The sequence below is a fragment of the Leopardus geoffroyi genome, chromosome A3 (assembly GCF_018350155.1).
Source record: "Leopardus geoffroyi isolate Oge1 chromosome A3, O.geoffroyi_Oge1_pat1.0, whole genome shotgun sequence".
Lineage (NCBI taxonomy): Eukaryota > Metazoa > Chordata > Mammalia > Carnivora > Felidae > Leopardus > Leopardus geoffroyi.
The window spans coordinates 134341125-134364499 of record NC_059336.1 but is presented as its reverse complement, the minus strand read 5'-3'; the positions used below and the strand labels follow the sequence as shown (position 1 = coordinate 134364499).

The 23375-nt window shown below is 53.7% G+C and overlaps 1 long non-coding RNA gene across 1 annotated transcript; it reads right to left on the bottom strand.

Moving 5' to 3' along the window:
• Positions 1-738: 738 nt before the first annotated feature.
• LOC123581643 lies at positions 739-20495 on the bottom strand. Its single transcript, XR_006703891.1, has 3 exons — positions 20409-20495; positions 14654-14795; positions 739-2392 (listed from the first exon to the last, which is right to left on the bottom strand). It is a non-coding gene; the product is annotated as an uncharacterized LOC123581643 (long non-coding RNA).
• Between the last annotated feature and the right edge of the window lie 2880 nt (positions 20496-23375).

Sequence of the window (23375 nt, the reverse complement as noted above, 5' to 3'; positions counted from 1 at the left end):
CGTTGCCTGCTGTGGACCGAACTGTGTTGCCCCAAAACTCCAATGTTGAGTCCTCATCCCCAGTACCTCCAAATGTGACTGTATTTGGAGACAAGGCTCTCGAAGAGTCAACTAAGGTAAAATGAGGTCATATGGGTGGGCCCTAATCCAATCTGACTGGTATCCTTAAAAAGGAGATTAGGACACAGACACACACAGAGGAAAGACCAAGTAAAGACGCAACGAGAAGGTGGCCGTCCACAAGCCAAGGAAAGAGGGCTCAAGAGAACCGGCCCGACCGACACCTGGATCTTGGACTTACGGCCTCCAGAACCATGCGAAACCAATCTCTGCTGCTCAAACTGGCCAGTCTGGGGTCTTGGTTATGGCGGCCCCGGGACAGGACTACAGTGCCCTTCTTGGCTGCTCCACGACACGGCAGCTGTTTAGGGAACGGGAACCGTAAAGCACGTCACTTTGGGCGCACCTACTGAAATTAACGACACGTTGGGTGAAGCACGTTTAATTAGTAACATCTATTCGGGAGAATCCCCAGGATGTCGCTCAGACTGTGCAGACAGCGATCCTCAAGTCATGGAAATGGCCCTTCTGCGTGACCGGTAAGCCACCTCTGCAACCAGACCCCAAAGAAGCCTTCCAGAATGTTCCGGGCGGCGATGACATCCCTGGGGCGACCGTCTAAGGGGAGGGGTGCCTGCTGTTAAGACAAGCCCGTTCATCTATTTGAATAAAACATAGTGAAAGTCTCATGGATTTGTTTTCTTACTTCTTAAGTTACAGGATCAGAGCAAAAAGTGAAGACAGGGAGACTTCCGAGAGGCGCGAGGGTGGCGGCGGGCAGAGGGGAAGGTTGAAGACGACCCGAAAACGGAACTCGCCCAGGTGTGCGTCTGACCGAACGTCAGCGACCGGCCTTCTGTGGGCAAAGAGCGCAGAGCTCAGTCGGCGACAGAGGCCGCGGCCACACCCGCGGACTCGGAGCCAACCTGCCTCCACCGCTTGCCGGCTGTGTGACCTGGGGCAAGTTCCCAAACCTCTCTGTGCCTCAGGTTCCCCACCATGATTTTCCATAGAAACCGCAGTCATCCTTCTCTCACAGGGTGCTCGCGAGGACCCAGTGAGTCAAAACCTGTGACGCTGTTCCGAGCACGGGGATTGGCACACAGAAGCCCGGGTCACCTTCGGTCAGCGGGTAGGGTCAGATTCTCTGCGAAGCGATGACCCTCCCCCCCCCAAAAAAAAAATGCAACAAGCGTCCGCATACAGGGCGGGGAAGGGCTCTGGAAGCCCAGAGGAGAGAGCCTCTGTCTCGGCCGCAGCGGAGCAGGCACACCTGCGGGCTGGCTCTGGCATGGGGATCCGAGGCCACCTTCCAGAAGAGAGACCGCTGGGAGGCAAAGGTGGGGCACTTGAGAAGACAGCGGGCCATCTGGGGAACGGCGAGGAGCCCGTGGCCTCTGGCGAGAAAGCTGCGTCGGGGACAGCGGTGGGAAACGAGAGCGGAGGGGCTGAGAGCCGCCCGCCTGGGTCGATGCTGAAAGAGAGAATGGACGGAGGCCCCGGGGCACGGGAGTCGCACCTCCGCAAGAGCGTGAGCAGGAGGCGGGGGTGTCCGCAGAAGAGAAAGACGTTCCTGCTGCCGCGAGGGTCCGGGTAGAGATGACACGGGCCGAGACGAGGGCCGTGGCCGTGAGGGTGGCGGCAGAGGCAGAAGGAAGGGCGGCGGGCGGAGGAGACGCCGCGGGCACCGGCTCATCTCCTCCCCCGAGCACACAAGGCACCGCATCGCCTGCTCCCCTGGCAGGGAGCGTGGGGGCCACGGGCTGAGTTCTGGTCAGTGGGACGGGGCAGAGGTGACGTGAGCCTTTCCCCGGCGTCTGGCAGGGTCCCCTGGCGAGCTCCTTCCCTTCCGCAGCAATCCTAGAGGCGTGGGCTCCAGCTGGCAGGGCTAGAGCTGGAACAATCTCCTAGAGGCTACCTGGAGGTGAGCCGCTTGGGGTCGTGCCCCACCCACGTCAAACTGCACGCGGGCAAGACACAAACGTTCGAGATGGTGAGCCACTGAGGCTTCCGGGCCACCTGTCACACAGCGTAGCCCACCTGACCACGCTGGGGCGATCGGAGCCCTGGTCACTGGACGGGACGGGGCCGAGGACAGAGGCGAGTCCAGGATGGGCAGCCAGGTGACGGGGTGGGGGCGGGGGGTCGTTAACTGTGGCGGGAGATGCCAGAAGGTAAGTCTTCACTTGCATCTCAGACACCAGGGTGTGGGGAGCTTCTGGCAATAAACAGAGGACGACCGGGAACGTGTATGTGAAATGACATCGGGGAAAAGGCTAGAACCGCAGCTGCAGACTGGAGGGGTGTCCGCGTCCTGGTGGTGGCTGAAGTCCTGCAGAAGGAAAGAAAGCGTCTGGGCGTGTGAGGCTAGCAATGGGCAGAGAACACGAAGAGCTGAAGAAAAAGAACAGGAAAAGGACCCAGAGAAGGGGTAGGAAAGATGCTGCCACCCGAGAAGAACAAGGAGAGTCTGATAAGGATGCCAAGGGAGCAGAGGCTTCCAGAAGAGAGTCATCAGTCATCAGTCATCAGCGGGGGGAAATACGCAGACACGCAAGTCAGATGAAGGCTAAAAACCACACACCCCGTCCAGCGAATAGCGGGCCACCGGACCCCGTGGGAGAAGCCTGGCCAAGAAGACGGGAGGTTGAGAGAGAGGAAGTTTCCAGCAAGGTGAGCACTGAAGAATGACCATCAGCTGGGAGAAGACACAGCAGAGGGAGGAGTACTTGATGGAAAGACACTGAACACGCAGCAGTGCGGAGCACGGCAGGAATGGTGAAGGGAGCCAATAAACCGCCACAACCGTCCCAGGGCACTTCCTCCAGGGGCTTTCAGTTTCCAAGATGGCAGCCCGTGCGGACGCTGCCCCATTTCCAGGGCGCCAGCCTGCTGGTGCGGAAATCACGGGGCCCGAAATCCAGGGACAGAGTCGGAGGCAACAAGGACTGGATTCAGCTAACTGATAACCCCTCGTGCAAAGGCCCTCGGCAGGAAGATAGCAGGTGTTTACGACAGTCCCAACCCTTGAGACGCTAGCGGTCCAAGAGGCGAGATAAGGCAGGTTCAGAAATAACTCACTGGAGGCAGACAGTAATAAGTGCCCCAGAGACGAGCAGATAAAGTGCTGAGGGAGCTCCAAAGGGAGATGACTTCCAGCTGGAAGAGATCAGGAAAGCAACATTTGAGGCAGGGCCCTTGGGGTCCAGGCCTCATCTATGCATGCCAATGTCACTTCCAGGTTCTGGAATAATGCTGTCCCTCCTTCATCTCCCCCGGGCTTCCTTCTCGGTTTAATTAGCTGCCGCTGGGAAGTGTTCTTTTGCTGAATACCCTTTGTTCCCCGCATGAGCCACGGCATCGCGAAGCCAACGTGGTCGGAAGAGCTGACTCTTGGGTCTCCAGAGGCACCCCTGGGATTGCGGGAACAACAGGTGTCCGAGCAGGCCCCAGGATGGAGTGAGCACCCGCATTGCACGCAGTTGGCCAGACTGGCACACACCACGCGGGATCAGCTTTGACAATTACAGGCCATGTTCTCCATCTCAGCCCAGGCTGCAGAGGAGGTGGCCTACCCAAACACCTTGTCTCACGGTTCCGGGGGCCGGAAGGGCTCAGGGCACCGGCCTCGCTGGGTTCTGGTGAAGGCCCTCTTCCTGGCTTCCAGATGCCGCTTTCTGGCCCCGTCCTCAGGGGGAGCAGAGAGAGATCATCTCGTGTCTCTTTGGATAACAAGGCACTAACCCCATTTATGGGGGCGCCCTCCTCACAGCTGAATCGGCTCCCAGAGGTCTGGCCTCCAAATACCATCCCTGGGGATTTGTGGGGGGACAACTGAATTGGGGGTGGGGGGGACACAAGCATCCAGCCCCTTGCATTTCTTTATAAAGTCCCTCCTGATGGATGATGAAAACTCCAAGAGGTAAGCTTTGCTTCCTGAATCTTCCAAATAATACATTCAGAGCACAAGGGACATCAATATTTTTTTCTAAAAAAGAGAGAGGGTTCACATAGAGAATTGATTAGCGGTTTATTCATAAAACAAATAAATTTTTTCAAAATGAAACTGAAATCAGGGGTGCCTGGGTGGCTCAGCCAGTTCAGTGTCTGACTTTGGCCCAGAGTCATGATCTCACGGTTCGTGAGTTCAAGCCCCCCATCGGGCTCTGTGCTGAGCCTGCTTGGGATTCCCTCTCACCCCCTCTCTCTCTCTGCCCCTCCCTGCTTGCACTTTCTCTCTCTCTCAAAATAAATAAATAAACAAACAAAAACTGAAATGGGCACAAAAATCAGTAACTTTTTTTTTTTAATTTTTTTTTCTCAATGTTTATTTATTTTTGGGACAGAGAGACACAGAGCATGAACGGGGGAGGGGCAGAGAGAGAGGGAGACACAGAATCGGAAACAGGCTCCAGGCTCCGGGCCATCAGCCCAGAGCCTGACGCAGGGCTCGAACTCCCGGACCGCGAGATCGTGACCTGGCTGCAGTCGGACGCTTAACCGACTGCGCCACCCAGGCGCCCCCAGTAACTTTTTAAAAGTACTTTTGGGGGTGCCTGGGTGGCTCAGGCAGTTGAGCATCCTACTTCAGCTCGGTTCATGATCCCACGGTTCAGTTCGTGAGTTCGAGCCCCACATCGGGCTCTGTGCTGGCAGCTCAGAGCCTGGAGACTGCTTCAGATTCTGTGTTTCCCTCTGTCTCTGCCCCTCCTGGCTCATGCTGTGTCTCTCTTTCTCTCAAAAATAAATAAACCATTTTAAAAAAAAAAATTTTTTTTAAGTACTTTTGTATCTTAACTTGATTTCTTTTCACACTACCTTTTGGAGTCCCAGGTGAAAAAAAAAAATCAAAACACAACGTTTGGGATTGACCTGAAGCCACAAAACCAATTGTGGAGAGACAGGCTTGTTCCAGAAACGGCACTGCGGGAAAGATGATCATTAACTCCAGAATAGCTCTAAGTTGACTCTTGGGAAAGGGTCTCAGAGAAGAAAACTCCTTGGTGTTCTGCTTTTCGACCACGCGCACTAGCCTCCCTGGGACCACCGCCACCACGTTCAGGGTTGGATTCTGGAGCCACACCCCCAAGAAGGCTTGCGGGCCAGGGGTGGAGGCGGAGGGAGGCTTGTGGGCTGCTCGCCTCGCACCTGCCCTCAGAGTCGGGTGCCACAGTCCCCAGGAGGGACTGCAGGCCTCCCCAGTAAACCACACCCCACTTTCTGCCGATGGAACCTTCCTGGTCTACATCTGGGTGCCGGGCGTCTCCCCACGCCCGCCGCTGAACCTCTGAACCCCAACTCCCGTTGGCGGGTACTTCCCGACGACGCACGCGCGTCGTGAGCCTTGGGGGCCCCGCTTCCGGTCCCCACTCCACCCGTCTGCAGTATGCACGGGGACTACTGTTTGGAAGCGGAAGCGCTTGTGGCTTGGGTTCTTTTTATTTCGGGGCCGATCGGCTGGAGAAAAGGTGTTTTGCGTGGCGCGATGGAAGGAGACCATCTCCTCGGCGTCTCCTCTGCGAGCCGCTCCGCAGACATATGGCCTGCTTTCCCACCAGCTAGGAAGTGATTATTGGAGCAGCACAAACAGATTTTTTTGTCGAAGTGGAGGTGCGATTTTCTCAGGTTTTGTGAGAACACACACACACATATATTTTTACCGATCCAATCTGTTTTCCAGCAGCCCAGTGGCCGCAGGGCCCGGGAGGCCAACTTGAATAACCTCAAGTGCTCAACGGTTGCAGACGGCCAGTGGCTCTCATACTGAGCAGCACGGGTAAAGGACAATTCTGTCATCCCAGAAGATTCTATTGGACTATGCTGGTAGAGACCCACAAAGAGCGAAGGTGGCAGGGAAAGCACTGTGGGAGAATGCTGGGAGCTGGAAAGCACGGGATGCATGGTAAGCGGCTAGACAAGTAGGGTAATCAAGCTCGATCCTAAACCAGAATCGAGAGGGCCAAGAAGCCAGTTGCCCTTGACATTTGTGAGGCCTGGGCAGGAGCACCGAGGCAAGCCACATGCCCTAACTCTGAAAGAAAGGCTGAATCAGGATAACAAACTTGGTTGAGAAGATCAAAAACTGCCATCTCTCTTCTACCTTGACAAACACGCCTTCTTGATAATATAAAAGGACGACGTGTTAGCTTGCTAGGACTCGCTAACAAGGTACTACACGTTGCAGAGCATAAAACAATACAGTTCTGGAGGCTGGAAGTCTGAAATCAGAGTATGGGCAAGGCTGGTTCCCTTTGAGGGCTTTGAGGGATAAACTGCCCCATGCCTGTGTCCCTGTGTCCTGGCTTCTGGTGACAGCCGGCAATCCTAGCATCCCATAGCTTATAGGTCCATCACTGTCTCTGTCCTCATGTGGCTTTCTCCCTGCCCATCTGTCTTTACATGGCCTTCTTATAAACACACCACTTACGTTGGCTTAGGGACTCTCTCTACCCCAATACGACTTTATCTTAACTAATGACATTTGACAAGGACCCTATTTCTAAAGGTCACAATCTAAGGTGCTGGGGGTTCAGACTTCAACACACCTTCTTTGGAGGACGTAATGTAAGCCCTAACAGCCAGATTCAGATTGGAATTCTCAGACATCCCTGACTTCTGTGTCAGAACATTGCATCACGAGGAGAGTCCCTGCTGCTGACCCTTCTCTTCTTTCCCACCCCCAATTCATCCATGTCAGAGGGGCCTGGTCATTTCTCCATCCATACCTCCCACAGACTGTTGCCTCTCGTTAGAAAGATTGGAAGAAGGGGGTGCCTGGGTGGCTCAGTTGGTTAAACATCAATTCTTGGTTTCAGTTCAGATCATGATCTCACAGTTCATGAGTTTGAGCCCCAGGTCGGGCTCTGCACTAACAGAGTGGAGGCTGCTTGGGATTCTCTCCCTCTCTCTGTCCCTCCCCTGCTCTCTCTCTCTCTCTCTCTCTCAAATAAATAAACTTAAAAAAAAAAGAATATTGAGGACAAAAGAAAACCTTACAAGCTGTCAGGGAGATAAAAATAGGTCTCATACAAAGGATCAGGAATCAGAATGATTATGATTCTCAAGAGCAACCCTGGATACTAGATTACAATTCAGGGTCTTCAAAATCTGGGAAGGGGGAAATCATTCCTAAACCAGAATTCTGTACCAAACCAAACTATCAATTCAGTGTGAGGGTACAATGAAGATAGTGTTAGTCATTCAAAGGGTCAAAATATTTACCTCCCACATACCTTCAGGAAGCTATTGGAAGATTCTGGGGCGCCTGAGTGGCTCAGTCAGTTAAGCATCCAACTCTTGACTTTGGCTCAGCCCAGGATCTGATGGCTCATGGGATGGACCCCAGGTCAGGCTTCATGCTGACAGTGAAGAGCCTGCTTGGGAGTTTCTTTCTTCCTCTCTCTCTGCCCTTCCTCCCCACCCAACCCCACTCGCACTTGCTCTCTCTCTCTTTCTCAAAATAAACTTTATAAAAGAAGCTATTGGAAGATTTGTTCCACCAAAAGAAGAGCAAAGACTATAAAAATATGCATGAAACCCAACACAAGACATGATCAAAGAGTAAGCTTCAGACTTCCAGTTTTAGCTCCAACATGTAAATACCTTGGAAGTTGTCACCCACCATTCTTACGAGATGGAAACCTGAAAATAATGACCTTTTTTTGGACTCATCAGAGACCTGGTGTTGCAGGACAAACCACCACCCCTAAGTCGGGAGAGACAAGGTACATCCCAAATCATAACCAAGATCTTACCTAGAGCAAAAGTCATAAACTAGAGTCATAAACTGGTAGAGACACTTAAGTGATAATTTTAACAAATTGCTGGAGGCTGAGTGTGGACTAGTCTAAAAGACAGAAACTCTTTTTTTTTTTTTTTTTAAGTTTATTTATTTTTGGGACAGAGAGAGACAGAGCATGAACAGGGGAGGGGCAGAGAGAGAGGGAGACACAGAATCGGAAACAGGCTCCAGGCTCTGAGCCATCAGCCCAGAGCCCGACGCCGGGCTCGACGCGGGGCTCGAACTCACGGACCGCGAGATCGTGACCTGGCTGAAGTCGGACGCTTAACCGACTGCGCCACCCAGGCGCCCCAAGACAGAAACTCTTGAGGCTGCAGGATTGATTGGCTCTCACATTTTGGGAGGGGGTTTACTTCCAGGAACCCCACCAAGTTCTCACAATGAAGAATCAAGAAATATCCCTGCCATGGTTCTGGGAAGGTAATCATGTGTACCATGCCCCAAGTATTCTCCATAACAGATGCCAATTTTCCAAGGAAGAAGACTGCCAGGGCTATCACAGCTTGGGGGAGGGCATTTCCCCCAATATAGTACCCTCTAGCTTTCCTATATTGCCTACCCAGGAAATGGCAGGGGAACATAGTTAACAGGGATCATCGTTTCATGGAAATAGGTTGGGAACACATATCATAACATGCTAACACTAATCAAAAGAAAGCTGGAGAAGCCACATTAATTTCAAACAAAGCAGGCTTCAAAATAAGGGAGATTACCAGGGATAATGAAGGGCATTACATAAAAGGGTCAATTCTCCAAAAAGTCATAAAAATCCCTAACATGAATGCACCTAATAACAGAGCATCAAAATACATAAAGCAAAAACTTATAGAAATGCAAAGAGAAGTAAACACATCAACCATTATAGCTGTAGACTTCAACACCCTCAATCAGTAAATGATAGATACAGCAGGCAGAAAATCAGTAAGAGTATAGATGACCTAAACAGCCAGTGTGATCTCACTGTGATTTATAGAATATTCCATCCAACAACAGCAAACTACATTTTCTTCCTCAAAAAGTATAATTCAATTTATATGAAAGTGAAAAACAGCAAAACTAATCTGTGTTATTGGAAGTCAGCATATGGGTGCCTAGGTGGCTCAGTTGTTTAAGTGTCTGAGTATTGATCTCAGCTCAGGTCTTGATCTCAGGGTTTGAAATCAAGCCCTACATTGGGCTCCACTCCATGCTGGGTGTGATGACTACTTAAGAAGAAGAAGAAGGAGAAGGAGAAGGAGGAGGAGGAGAAGGAGAAAAGGAAGGAGAAAAGGAAGAAGAAGAGGAAGAAGAAGGAGAAGAAGGAGGAGGAGGAGGAGAGGAAGGAGGAGGAGGAGGAGGAGGAGGAAGATGAGGGGCAGGGGGAAGGGGAGGAGAAGAAGAAGAAATCAGGATAGTGGTTGCCTTTGGAGAGCAGGATAGGGATGGTTACTAGGAGAGATATAAGGTATGCTTCTAGGGTACTAATAAAGTTCTATTTCTTGACAACCGCACATGCCCTTTGTGATAATTCATCAAGATACGTACTTATGCTCTGTGCGCTTTTTTGTTTGCATACAACACTTCAGTTAATTTTTAAAAACAGAAACAAAGGAATCCCCTGGGATCATGGAGTTGCATGGAGGACACTCAGTTCAGATGCCCAGAGAGCTGCCAGTGCACTTGGAGCAGTTTAGGAGACTCCAGAGTAAGTTACCCCAGGAAGATGAAATTGAATTGCTTCAACAAACATCTGGAATCAGAAGGAAAAAAGGCAAGTGTCCCAAGGATAGGGAGAGATGGAGGTGGAGCTGTGTCTCCACAGCCTGCACAAGAGTACAGATGCTCTTAAAGAACTTTCTTCTCTCATAGAGGAAGAGAGGGTGGGGCTAGGAGATGGTTGATGACTTGGGTCAAGACTCATGGGATTTGGATAAGAGGAGCTTCCAAGTTCCCTGGTGTCCTCTCAACCTGTAAATGGAGTCTGAAGGAATAGAAATATTATTTTCTCTTTGACATGCTTCCTTTCGTTAGGATGCGTTACATATTGCCATATGACTTCGAGGTGCTTGTTTTATGAGAGTAAACAATGTCCCTATTCACATTTCTCAAATCCCTTGAGACCAGTGTTAACTCCAAACTTAGTTTCAGTACATAGCTAAATGCACTCATAATCCACTTGCTTTCTCTTTGCTTGCCTTCCCCTCGTGAATGTTATAAATGGCCTATTTTCAATTTCCATAATTTTTCATTATAACAGGCGGAGGTCAAAAGAGCAGAGATAAATGAAATTATTAAATGGTCTTTCCACACTCTTTCTCAATCCCCACACGTATTCATTCATCCATCTTTTCACTAAGGGTTTGTTGATGAATGTAAGAACAAACCAGTGAAGAAATAGATGATTTCATCAGAGCTTGCCAACATGTAACAAAAACAAAGCCTTCACCCTCTTGCCTCACTATTCCCCTGTCAGCTGTTGAAGCCAAAGAGCCTTGAAATAATCTAGATGCCGACATCAAACGGACAGAAGAGAAACAGACAAGGGCACTCAACAACCACATAAATCAACCATGAAAAATCAGGAGGGTTTTCCCCCCCGGTAACGTTTTTGTAATTAACCTACAAACCTAAATTCTCTGGAAAAGAACCCAATGCAAAATCCCAAAGTAGTAATGAAATTCCCACTTCTTAGGTTCGTGTTTCAGGCATGCCTCAATATTAACTTCTCATTTCTGCCTCTCCTATGCTAATCAGGAGTGAAATAAATACAATCTTCAAACTGTGGCCTTAAATTTAATCCCAGGTCTCTAGGGGGCCTTATTGCTTTTCTAGTCTGGCCTCCTCATTACAGAGATAAGAAAGCCAAGGCCCAGGGAGACAGCAAGCTGCCCAAGGTCACGCAAGGTCGGAGGTGCACTGGGACCGGAACCCGACCCTGCCCCTACATTACCTCCACAAGAGGAAACCCAAGTCTCAAAAGATGCCCGTGTCCCTGCAGCAGCCTGAGAGCCTGAGCTGGAACGGTGCTCGCCCAGCCTGGCCGCCAGCCCCAGAGAGCTGCGGCCACCTTCCTTCACCCTCCTCCAAGTTCGGAGCTGCCTCCTCCCTCTGCTGCCAGCATTTGACTTCACCTCCCGAGGATCCAGAAGCCGGCAGAGAGGAACCTCCACCTTCGCCCCCACTCTGTGCCACGACAGGCCCACCTCCATCCTGTCTTGTCCCTCCTTCTCCCCAAGGCCAATCCCTGGAGCCCTCAGTTCGTGACCTCTCCCTTTCCCCTCTCCTCATGGCCCTTGTCACATGCAGGAGCCATCTCTGCTTCCACCAGCCTCTTGCAGTGGACTTCGAAACATGGTGGCTTCTTGCCTCGGAGAACACCACTCACGTGCCGATTTGGGCTCTCTGCCCTTCTGGATCAGCCTCCTTTGAGGGTCGCCCGCCTCACTGCTTCCCTTCCCCATCTCCTGCTCCACCTCCTCCCACTGCCCCTCCCCACGGCCTCCTTCAGTCCAAGAGACTCTTCCCAGTTCTTTGCCCCTGACTTACCTGGTGATTTCAACCCTGAGGACCATCCCCTCCACAGAGCACTCTCCCCCACCCTCGAAGGAAGAGCTCCTCTCTGGGTTTGCTTGTCTCTGGGTCGACCCTCTCCCACCTGCACTGGGTCCTGGCCCTCCTCCCTCATTTCACTCTCTCCCTGGATGTCAGCACCCCCTCCAGGCCTTCAATTACTGTCTAGTCCCCCCTGACCCCCAACATCCAGCCTGAGTACACCTGCCAGAGGCCGCGTGGACCACTCCCCAGAAACTTCACAGTCACCTCTTCACAGACACTGCTACCCTTCTCCCTTCCCTGCAACCTGTCCCTGGATTACCTCCCCTGAATCACTTGCCCCTCCCTACCTTGGCCACTAATCTCCAGTGACACTGAACTGTCTGGCCTTGGAGCTTCACCCTCCGTGGGAAACACTAGCCCTCTCCTGCCTTCCCCTTCCCGACCCCCGACTGTTAAATGACTAGGTCCTAACTCCCAGGCCTCAGCTTAGAGGCCACTTCTTCCACGGACCTCCTCCAACTCCCCAGGTGAGCACTAGGAGACCCTCCCCTGTGTCCCCATCTCTCCCTGGCCCCACCCCCCAGAGCTGACATTGTGTGTTATTCACCAGGCCTGTGTCTATCTTGTTTGCAGCTAAATGTGCAGCTACAAGCACGCGTCTGGCTCAACAATGTTCCAGGGGGCGCCTGGGTGGCTCCGTCGGTTAAGTGACCAACTCTTGATTTCAGCTCAGGTCATGATGTCACAGTTGTCAGATCAAGCCCCTTGGGGTTCTCTCTCTCCTTCTCTCTCTCTCTGCCCCCCTCCCCTGCTTGCTCATGGACTCTCAAAAAAAAAAAAAAAAAGTTCCAGTTTGTCAAATTCTAAGTTGCATGAAATAGGTGTTTACCTAGCTAGGTCGTCCTCTAGACCAGGCACACCTGGAGGGCAGCGACTCTGTTCTAGCCACGTGTCCCAGTGCCCGGCACACAGCAGGCCTTAGTAAATGCTGCTTCTCTGCCCGAAGGAGACACTGCCCGCTGGGTAAGCCAGGACACCCCGATCCTCCTGGGCTCAGCGGGAGAAGAGCAGCTGGTCTAGGTGACAGTGACTTGGGCCGATCGTGCATAGTCATTTCACATGGGTCCCCACGCCCGACAGAGAGGAGTTCAAACTGATGACGTCACCTCCATTCAGCAGAAGCACTGCATCCTGGCTTCAGCGGGCATCTAAATGACATGGGGAGGACGTGTTGGCACTGGGCCTCCCGTCATCAGAACTTCCTGTGCTGCCTGAGACCGGCCACTGGAGAATGCCTGATGCCTTCCCGGGAAGAGAGGAGCAGGGGCCCGACCAGCTACATGGCTGAACTTCAGGGCACCTGGCCAGCCCTGGCACCGGGACAGTACCCCAGCCTTGAGCCCCAGCCACACACACGATGCTGCACACCGTGAAGAGCCAGGTAATGACCTTTGGACCCGGGGCTTTGCTGGAAAATTCAGCCACTGTGTCCTGACGGCCAGGGGCTGCTCAGTGGCGACCCGATGTCAGCCAGCCGTCCTGAGATCTAATCAGCCCCTGAGAACACAGCAAGCAGCCCCCTTCTGCAGAATCCGGACACAGGGAAACCCTAAAAAGTGAAGGTATGACCCCAAGCCGCTCAACTCGGATGCGTGCATCTGCTCAAGGGGCTGAGCGCACCAGCCCTCTCAGGGCTCCCAGCCTCGGCCGCTCACGGTCCTTGCTTCCCCTCCCCTCGTCATCCCTCACAGACAGCATTCAAGCATGGGGGCAGAGCCACATGTACCCCACGAAACATCACGTCACTCTCCCGGGAGCACAGCTCCCTGAACATTCTGGAGGGGGAAGCAAGGTTGGACGGGGGGCAGTAGAGCAGGGGGTAATAATCAGAAACTTCTGGAGTTCGAAGAGCCTCAGCAGGGATCGCCGCTTGCAAGCTACGGGTCCCTGGGTGAGTTACGTAACTTCTCAGGTCATCAGCATTTGCATCTTTAAAACGGGGTAACAACGGCGCATAACAAGGGGGGCACGTCATTCACACATGGCAGTGCTGACTTCTCTTCTCTTGATAAACTGGCCATATTTTTACTGTCCCAGACAAATAGAATGGATTGGTTGCATGTCCTTTTGAGAGACCAATTATGTTTCCCACAGTCGCACCTTATTTCCTGCCCTGTGTGAGGTCACGGGGGAGAGGACGGCCCCTACCTGCCACAGCCAAGCTTTGGCCGAGATTCCCTCCTACTCACTGAACAGATACTGGTTGAGGACCTGCATTCTAGAAGGGAGAGGTAGATAATAAACGATAAGCTTAATACATAAATAAGTTATGTAGTAGGTTAAAGGTCACAAGTGTTCTGGAGGGGAAAAGGAGCAGGGAAGGGGAAGAGGGGGTGGGGCAGGTTGTACATTAAATGGATCGGTCAACATGGACCTCACGGAGAGATGACATTAGAGCAAAGGCTGGAGTCAAACGGGGAGAAATCTGTGGAAAGACCATTCCAGACGGAGAGAATTGCTAGAACAAGGCTTTGAGATGAGGGCGTGCCCAGCATGTTTGCAGATGCCTCCTCAATACAGACATCTGGTCTACTCTTTGACCCCTGGTTCTCGTTCTAGGCATCTGCTGGCAGCCAGCCAGCACAGGGCCCAAGCCTCGCTCGTGATAGTCCAAGTCTGTCCACGGCTAGTCACCGAGGCCCTGCCGCCCTGACCTGCCCAGACGTCTCTGTATCACCTCCGCCTGCCAGGAGACCCCTCAAAGGGAACTGCGCTCCAAGACATCCACCTTTGCTGTTCCCCACCCTGCGCTTACAGCCTGGTCGGCCGACAGGGTTGGACTTCGTCCTCGACCCTGCGACAGGGTCTCATCCCACTCGCCTCGTCAGGTCCGGCAGGGTGTGCTACTGTCTCGATCCGCGCGCCAACCTCTCCTCGGTTGCCGCGGTTAACCAGGTCATGCAGCCAGCTCTCCCCAGACACAGCCCACGGCCACCAAGAGTGGCGGGTGGACTGGAGGTAGCCTTACAAACAGAGGGCTGCCCGGACAGACAGCGGATGGGTGGGTGGAGAAGGACATGGACAGATGGATGGGTCACAGATGAGCTGGCTCCAGGGGGGAAAACAGCCCTATTCTTCCGAGAGGAATGTTCTTTCACTCCCAAAGCACTGTTTCCAGGACGCCCATTCCCACAAAGACGGGCCCCCTCAGTTTCCACCCCTCAATCCCGGACTCACACCCGAAGCGACTTCACCCACCTCCTGGCATCGTTGGCTGTGGAGATACAGATGCCTCATGCGTAGTCCCCAAGTGTCTTAGCAGCCTGTGAGGCGGGCCAGTCGTCCTCAAATCTTTTTTAGCAATGGAATTCTTTCTTCAAAAGAAAAGTCATGAAGAGCCCTAGTAGACAAAACAGAAATGTGAAGCTGGGCTAATTGAAGTGAAAATAAGAACCACGGCTGGAGTGCCAACACTCACGCCAACCGGCCTACCCCTTTGCCCTGGATTCCACAGAGCGCCATTTACAAACCTCCCAACAGACCCAAGGGGCTCCAGGAGCAGGGGGGGCCACGCAGCTCTTGGCCTGTGGCTCACAGCTTGGAGCAGGGTTCCAGGAGGCCGCTGGGGACTGTGGAGAGTGGAGCGGGTGAGGAGTGGGTGTGCACGTGGGGGTGTGTGTGTAGATTGTGTGAGAGTGTGTGGAACAGAAAATGTGTGTGAGGATGTGTATGAGAGGGTGTGTGAGTGCGTGAGAGTAAAATGTGTGTGTGCATGTGTATGAGAGAGTGTCTAAGTGTGTGTGAGTGAAGATGCGTGTGTGTGTGGCTGTGAAAGGGTATGCATAAGAGTATGTATGAGAATGTGTCTGAGAGTGTGTATGCGTATGAGTGTGAAAGGGTGTGTATGTGAGTGTGTGTGAGAGAGAGGCTTGATGAGAGATATCAATATATAATTTAACTACACAGGTTAAACACACACAGGCCATAGTCATAGCCATTTCACCAAATGGCCATAAAACTAAAAGATAAATAGGAAATCCCTAAATTACAGGGATTTTTCTGAGGAGGGAGCGGTGCAATAAAGTGCTATCTGAACTAAGTCAAACTTGCAGTGACCCCGGGGGAGCGGGCAAACAGAGAAAGGACCTGTTTCTCCCCGTCAGTTGTCCCATAAAACCTTCTCCAAGGCTGAGAGTCTGGCTCTGGAGGCCCAGGTCAAGGACGGGTCTCCATGACTGGAAACGGGTCCCCTCGGTGGGGGAGCCGTCCTCAGCCGGATCATCTGTGAGCCCCGGCTCAGCAGCCCCTTAGAAGCAGGGGCCCTCCCCTTGGTCACTCAGCATCCAGCAGGGAGCTGAACCCAGGCCTCGGGCTCCGGGACGCCCACAGCCTACTCCCCACCCAGGGGCCGCTAGCCAGGAACCTAGCCCTTCCTGTGCCACTCCTCCTACAGCACCTTCTTCTCCCTCACGGCCACCGTGACGTCACAGATGGCAAGAGCGAGTCTAAGCAACTTTCTGGAGACCACCAGCCAGCAAGCGGTCAGACAGGTGTGTGCCCCGGCCCATGCCAGAGCCACACTCCCCGCCAGTGGGTGGAACCTTGATCGCTGGGTGATTATCCAGGAAAGGCACCTCACGAAACCAGAACCACTGAAGGAGATTCCAATTTTAATTCCACTGGGGGGGTGCGGTGGGGGGGGAGGGGGTCAGAAAAGGCTGAAGTCAACCCTCCATTAACACGTCCATTCAGGAAAGGCCGACCATACAACCCTACAGACAGCTCCCATCACCTGGGACCCGGTGACAGAGTAGCCAGGAGCAGGGGCAAATTCTGTAAAGCTGGGGCCGCAGACAGGGCACTTCCTGTCTCTGTCTCCCTCTCTCTGTCTCTCCCCTTCCCTTCTCTTCCTCTTTCTCTCCCTCTCTCCCTCTCTCTCTGTCTCTCTCCCCTTCTCTGTCTCTTTCTCTCACTCCTCTCTCTTCCCCCCTCCCCCCTCTCTATCTCCCTTTCCCTGCCCCCCCCCCTTCTCCCTCTCTCTCTCTCTCTCTCTCTCTCTCTGATGCCTGCTTTCCAAAAACACCTGTCAGGGACTTCTCTCTCCGTTGCAAAACGGGTCAGCCAGGTCCCTCCCATCTTCCTGCTCCTGGGACCATCCCCTCCAGCTTCCCTCACTTCCCAGCTTCCTCGAAGCAGCATCTGCCACTGAACAGGCACATTAGATACTCTTCTCTTCACTCTTTCACAAAAGAAAAGGCCTCGGATCTCAGAGCCCGTCTGCCTCGGCCAGAGTGTGCTCCGGGCAGATCCAGGACCCAGGGACTTCTCTGCCCACCCAGCCTGGAGGCCGTCACTCAGGGGGAGTCCCTGAGGACTGAGCCCCGAGCAAGGGGCCGGGACCGAAGAGGGGCTGTCAGCGGGTGGGGGCGCCTGCAGAGGTGCCCCACAGAGAGTAAGCACAGGAAAACGGCCCAAGACAGGAGGTCCATAGAAGCAGGAAGGGGGGGGCGGGAGATAACAGATTTTAAAGACAGGCGGAGAGTGATGAAGAAGGGACACTCTTTTCAGCACCCACAAACGCCAGGCCCTCGGTCCGATGCCCAGCCGCTTCACGAGGGCCTTCTGAAGCCAGGTCATTGCATCCATTTGACAGACGGGGGCACTGAGACTCAGACAGGGTAAGACGCTCGCCCACAGCTACACAGCTAATAAGTTCCCAAACTGGGATTGAAACCAGGGAGAGAGTCAGCAGACCAGCCGGGGGTACAGAAGACAGGGGCAGAGGCCCCCTCGGCCCTGGTGTTCCGCTGAGTAGGGGAGGACCTTGTCCCCGTGGGGGAGCCCCCCCGGCAGAGCAGGGGGGAAAAGTGCAGACCTCCCTGGAAGGACATCTGGGATCAGGCAGCCGGCCAGGCCCCAAGGGCCAAGGTCCAAGAGTCCCAGGGCTGAGTTTCCAGCGTGGTGCTCAGCGTCCAGGACAGAGAGGGCCTCCGCTTGGATACCACACTGTGTCCAGCGAAGGATTGAATCTGCCCACAGCTTTCCTGTTTTTGTTTTGTGACAATGAGCTCCCTGAGCTCTCATTCGGTCGTGCTTGGAGAGCCGGACTTCTCGCAACCCCGCTACCTCACCCACGTCACGCAGAATGTGCAGCCGCTGTCAGCCGCAGAGGGAGCAGGGAGCCGGCTGGCCAGGGCCACTGCAAGCCTGGGGGCCCCAAAGATGCTCGGCCAGTAGGAGCTGGGGAGGGGGTGAGCACCAAGCAAACAGCCCGAGTCTAAAATCTTGAAGATTATGGGGCGCCTGGGGGCTCAGGCAGTTACCCGTCTGACTCTTGACTTTGGCTCAGGTCATGATCTCGCGGTTCGTGGGTTCAAGCCCCGAGTCGGGCTTTGCATTGGCAGTTCAGAGCCTGCTTGGGATTCTCTCTCCCTCTCTCTTTTGCTTTCTGCCTCTCTCTCTCTCTCTCTCTCTCAAACTAAAAACACTTAAAAAAAAAAAATAGGAGCACTTTGGTGGCTCAGTGAGTTGAGCGTCTGACTTTGGCTCAGGTCATGATCTCACTGTTTGTGAGCTCAAGGCCTGCATCGGGCTCACTGCTGTTAGCACAGAGCCTGCTTCAGATTTTCTGTCCCCTTCTCTCTCTGCCCCTCCCCTGCGTGTTCTCTCTGTCTCTCTCAAAAATAAATAAATATTTGAAAAACTAAAATAAAATAAAATCTTTAAGACTGACTCAAAATCAACCCCCACACCAGAATCTCGGAGTGTGAGCTCTTAAGGCAGAGGGGAGAAGGTCAGAGGACTTTAAATCTGGCCATCCGTTTCTCTGGAGGAAAAGGGGGGCAGGGACTGACTGGGTGAGCCATTCTCTGAATCAATGGGCTTCTCTCCATCAGGAGCAGCCCAAGCCTGGCCTGTGCTGTGCAAGCCTCGGTTCCGTGTCCCAGATGTGTCAATGGCTCGGCCACCTATCCTGTGGGAGTTCCAGGGGGCCAGAGTGAACCAGGTACTTGGTACTTACAAGAGTACTAGTTTCTGGGAGCAGAATGAGGCCACAGTGACTCAGGCACACACCGGCCTCCAAGAGCTCACCAAGGACACGGGAGACTAAAGTGGGGGCTGGGCACTCGTCCCATGGACAAGCCGGCCGTTCAGGCAAGATGAGTAAACCCTCCACAAAACAGTTACCTCTCGTGGGGACTGACATTTGGGGTACCACGGTCATGCCCTCTTTTAAAACTCCTGGGGCTGATGCTTCTCACCTGAATTGAGAGAAAGAAATTTTCCCCGGAATGTTTCATAAATAAAGACGAGATAAACACCTTCACTCTGTCTCAGTGACGCTCTCTGTGGTTCCGATGTGCCCGATTAAGGAAAATGCACCTTAGGAGGTTAAGAAGTGTTGCCTATCACCTCTAGAATTTTTTAAGTGGGAGAACATCCAGAAACCAGCGTGGTTCTAATTTCTACTTGACAAGTCAGGGTAGCAAGTTCTAAAATGAAAAATGTGTCAAATCCTAAATGCCTTTCCCTCCCTCCACACTAACTGCTGATAGCCGCACTCCCTCTGGGCACAAATTGGGAGCTGCTGGGACAGCCCGCCCATCAGACCATGTGCTGCTCTGGCCTGGGGGAACCATGCACTGCCCACGGCCTCCTTGCCACCCTGCCGAGAGGGGAGAAGCCCAGGCCTGGATTTCTGCCCACCGCCCACTTGCCGTGTGACTCTTGGCCAACTACCCAACCCTTCTGTGCCTCAGTTTCCTCATCTCTGAATTGGGGATCATTATGCAAGCCACCAAATAAATCTTTGAGGATTAAGTGGAACAATGCACGGGAACCGCAGCATGTTGCTGAGCACGGTAAGCCCTCTGCAAGTGTTGGCTGTGATTATAACACAAATGCACGGTATTCAACAAATTGTTATGGATGGGTCGAACACATTAATAGGAATTTTAACGGGAAAGAATAAAGCCACCTATCATAAAATTCTGATTTTATCCATTTTACCTCAATGGTCACTATAATATAGGACTACGACGGCGGTGGGCAAAGAGCATATATAACTACTAAGTGTCTCTGCACATTATACTTTGATTTAAAATGTATGTTAAAGGGCACTGAACTATTCTTGTCATGTTTTAATAGCCTGACGGGAGGGATACGCTTACCTTTAAGGATCCAGGTAGTAAAAGGTGTCCTCATAAAATAATAGAGTGAGTGCCAATGAATGTGCTTTATAAGGGATGCTGGAGTGGATTTCACAGATTTCTCCCCTAAAAAGTCTCAAAAGCTATTTTCAAAAAAACATTTACTTTTAGAAGTCCTTATCCTGGCTGTGCCTAACATGATCAACTTCATCCAAAATGATGTATTCGTTGTTCTAGAACCTGCAGGTGCCCAAGGACACGTGGAATGAGGTGCCCCAAGAAAACAGGGAGAGACACAACACAGGATCAGGGGAGACTTGGGAGAAGCTTTCGAGGGTGAAAGATTGGCTCCCAAGGCAGCCTTGCTCCTCAGTGGAGGTGGCTGTGGTGATGACAGCTGTCCCACCTTGCTGGTCCCCCCTGGGCCTGCCAGCCCCTCCCGCCTCCTGTAACATGAACCCCTCATACTCGTGTTCTCCAGCCGCACACAAGGTGCCTTCTGAAGACCACAGGGCTATTCCTTTCTTTCTCTTTCTTTCTTTCTTTTTAACATTTTATTCATTTTTGAGAGACAGAGACAGAGCACAAGTGGGGGAGGGGCAGAGAGAGAGGGAGACCCAGAATCCGAAGCAGGCTCCGGGCTCTGAGCCGTCAGCACAGAGCCCGACGCGGGGCTCGAACCCACGAACCGTGAGATCGTGACCTGAGCCCAAGTAAGTCGGATGTTTAACCGACTGAGCCACCCAGGTGCACAGGGCTCTTTCTAAACCCGGTGAATCCTCTGAGATAGGCAGACGGGCCCAGATGAGAAGTGAACCCAGGAATGTCTGAGGCTTCACGCGCTGAGGCCTCGCCTCACTCACCCCACGAGTCTGCAGGGCAAGGGGCCAGGCCCACACGGGCTCCCTGTCTTGGGATCCAGCTTCATCCACGTATGGCTTCCGGGCCTGCCGGACGGGGAGAAGAGAGTGGAGACCACACGTCAGCGCTGCTCACAGCCTCCTGGCCGCCACTGCCCCATGTCCCACCCGGGGCGGAAGTGGCCCTGAGCGCCCAAGAAGAGGAGACAGCAGGGAAGCTGGCTCAAACCACTCTGGTCCCACCTGTGGCTTCACAGCTTCTGAGCTTGCCCTTCGAGGCCCTTCCGTCAGGCTGCCCAGCATAGCAGCCTCTGTGCAGGCCTGCCTCCTGCTCCTACGTGCTCCTCACCCTCGGCGGGGGTCCTCCCAGTCCCACATGCTCTTGTGCCCACAGGCTGCTGTCCGCGCCCCTTGCCCCCAGCACGTCCTGATGTGGGATCTTCTCTGCCCCTGCCTATCCCTGGCTGAACTGAAAACATCTGGGACAGACGTGGGACCTCCCACCTCCCTCCTCCAGGCCCGATGCTGTCCTCCTAGGGGCTGTAGGCCCGTTTGTCCAGCTTCCAGAGCCCAGAGAATGCACACTGGCTGCACCTGCTCCCCAGAGCCTGTAAGGAATTGTTCTTAGCCACCGGGTCACGGGGTAACTAGACGGGCAGATGTGAGAGAGCTCATTTCTCTGGGCGTGGTGCTGATGGGGCACTGCCACACTGGCACAGAGGCCTGAAGGCTCCAGGACCTGCCAGCTCAGGTCCCGCGGCCCAGTTTCCATCCCCGCACATGCACACGTGGAGAACCATTCCCTGAGACCTGTCATGGGAAAAGATGGCACCCAGTACGTTCATTTTCTGTTCCCGCTCTAACAAATTCTCACAAACGTGATGGCTTAAATCCATACAAACTTATCATCTTACAGTTCCAGAGGCCAGAAGTCTAAAATGGGTCTCACTGGACTAATCAAAGGGTTTGTGGGGCCATGTTCTTTCTGGAGCTTTCCTTGTCTTCTCCAGCTTCTGGAAGCCGCCTGGGGCCTGTTCTACCATCAAAGCCAACGATGGCCGGCTGCGTCTCACACATCGTCACTCCACTGACTCTTCCACACTTAGGGACCCTTGTGACTGCACGGGGTGACCCAGGATATGATGTCCTCATCCCAGTATCCTTGACTGAATCCTACCACACTCACAGGTTCTTAGGGTGAGCTTATCTCTTTATTGTGCCCCCCACAAAGGAAGGGGTTCCCCTGGGTCGTGAATCAGGAGACTTGGACTGCTCCAGGCCAGCTGGGTGGCCTCTGGGGCCTCACCGTGGGTCATCTTTGTAATCAGTGAGCCACACCCACCCGGCAGCCACGGGCTTAAGGACCCCTGGAAGGACCTTTGCAGGAACTGGGGGTCCCATTGTGAGCAGACAGACAGACAGACGGGGACTGGTCTTCCGTAGGAATTTTTTTCCAGAAGCAGCATTTCTGCTGCTCTGTGCATTACACCAGGGAAATAACTAGAAGGGGTGGGTGTGAGGAGCGGCCCCGGCCCGCCACGAGGGAGAGGAGGCTGGCACCCCTACAAGGAGGATCTGGCAGAGGGGATCCTCGGGCAGTGAGGACCTCAGGGGGGTCTCCTTGTCGGGTTGATGGCCAAGCAGGCTCTTGTCGCAGGCCCTGGAGAGAGGTGTGGCAGGGATGGGACCTCGTGGGGTGGGAAGAGAGCTGCCCCCTGCAAGGTGCGTGGGAAAGGAGTGGGGCCGGAGGTGCTGCAGCCGAAAGCAAGGCGAGGTCTCGGGGCTCTGGGGGGCCCTGATGCTCAGCGACCGCAGGAGTGGCCTCCTGCCCCGCGGCCCAACTCCTCTGAACACACACCCCTTCTTTCTCACTTCGAGACTCCCAAAATCACGAACCGTGCGATGCGAGGAGGGGACAGCATCTAGTCTGCCCCGCCTGCCAGAGGAAGGCATCATCAACCCCTTTCCAGAAGCCACAGGCGGTCCAGGGCCCCAGGGCAGGTAATGGTAGTATGGGGCTGACACCCCTCTTCCCGCTTCTTCCCTGATCACCACCAGAGAGAGCCGGAGCTGGAGGCGGGATCTGGGCCCCCTATTTCTTGTCAGGGCCTGCAAGCCTGGGGTCTGGGAGAGGCAGTCCAGCAGGGCAGGGGCAGAGGGTGACGGTGGGCTCAGGCTGGAGGCATTGAGGGCCTACAGGCCTGCACCCTCTCTCCTGGCCGGCCGCAAAGCCCCTGCCAACTGCTTAACCTCTCTGAGCCTTGGCTTCCCCACCGGAGGAGGGAGGTGAATAACTCACGCCTCACAGGGGAGTCCAGGGTCTCCCTGAACACCCCCTTCCCCTCGCCTCTCTCCTCCTCCTCCTCACCCAATTCAAGTCAAGCCAAATTGGTTTTCCTAATCGGCCTCACTAATTTCCTGTCCTGGCAGTTTCCAGAAGCAAAATGCCTTGTTGTTCAGGGCCCGCGGTCCGGGCTTCCTGTGGTCTTCCCATGTGGGCCACATACCAACGGGGCGGGTGAGGAGTGGGGTCAGCCCGGGGACCCTGGCCAGCCCCGGCCCATTGTGGTGGCGCAAACGGTTTAATTATTAACTCTTTCTCCAATGCAGTCAGCCTCCCACGCACATTCATGAGATACTAACCCCTTCATCTCGTTCGACATAACTTGGCCGCCCACATTACAAGAGGAGCAACATACTTGGGTTCTGAGTCACTCACGATCACGATATTCAATGCCTTTCCAGGGTGATTTATCATCAGAAATCACGTATGCTCTGTATGTCAACAGCTCCCGAGCCAGCTTGACTTCCCTGGGCCTCCTGTGGGCTGATCCTGCCCCGGGGCCCGCTCCTGCCTTCTCTGGTCCCTGCCTCTCACCCAGACTCGGTGGTTCTCTTCCTCGGGCACCCAGCCCTCACCTGGACAACAGCCTGCAGCCACAGCCCCTGACACCAATCTAGTCCTTCCCT